A 575-nucleotide genomic window follows, 5' to 3' on the forward strand; every position below is an offset into this window, starting at 1 on the left:
GTTTATCGTGAAGTTTTACAAGGTCGGATCACAGGTTACAACCATAGACTCTGCCCGTCACACTTTATTTACCAATATAAAAAGATCCAGAATCTTTGCTGTCAACAAGTGATGTACTGCGACAGCACAAATTGTGTTCACACTACCAAGCTGCCATATGGGAAAATGTCCACCTTTGTAAAATGGAACTTCCTGGAACAGTTGATTCTGGGTGGAAACTTGTATCTGGACAAAAACTAGCGCCTGTTCCGACAACTTTGAATGATGGATTGGCGTGATTTCATGTTCTTGCAAGATTAGGCAATGTAAATACAGAAAATAATAATTGTCGTGCACATCCACGTGCAATTACAGTATCAGATGTTTAAATGTCTTTTTTTTGGGGGGGGGGTATATAGTTTTGATAGAGTTACTGTTACATATCAGCTTGTTTGTTAATTTCCAGTAGAAATTCTTTCCTAGAAACTTCAGCGATACAAGTCATTTCTTGATTAAAACTAGTTTATTCTTTCTTGATACTAACTTTTTGTAATACTACAGAATTTCCACAGTCACTTTAACTTAACTACTTTTAT

The sequence above is a fragment of the Limulus polyphemus genome, unplaced genomic scaffold (genome assembly GCF_000517525.1).
Source record: "Limulus polyphemus unplaced genomic scaffold, Limulus_polyphemus-2.1.2 Scaffold1569, whole genome shotgun sequence".
Taxonomy (NCBI): domain Eukaryota; kingdom Metazoa; phylum Arthropoda; class Merostomata; order Xiphosura; family Limulidae; genus Limulus; species Limulus polyphemus.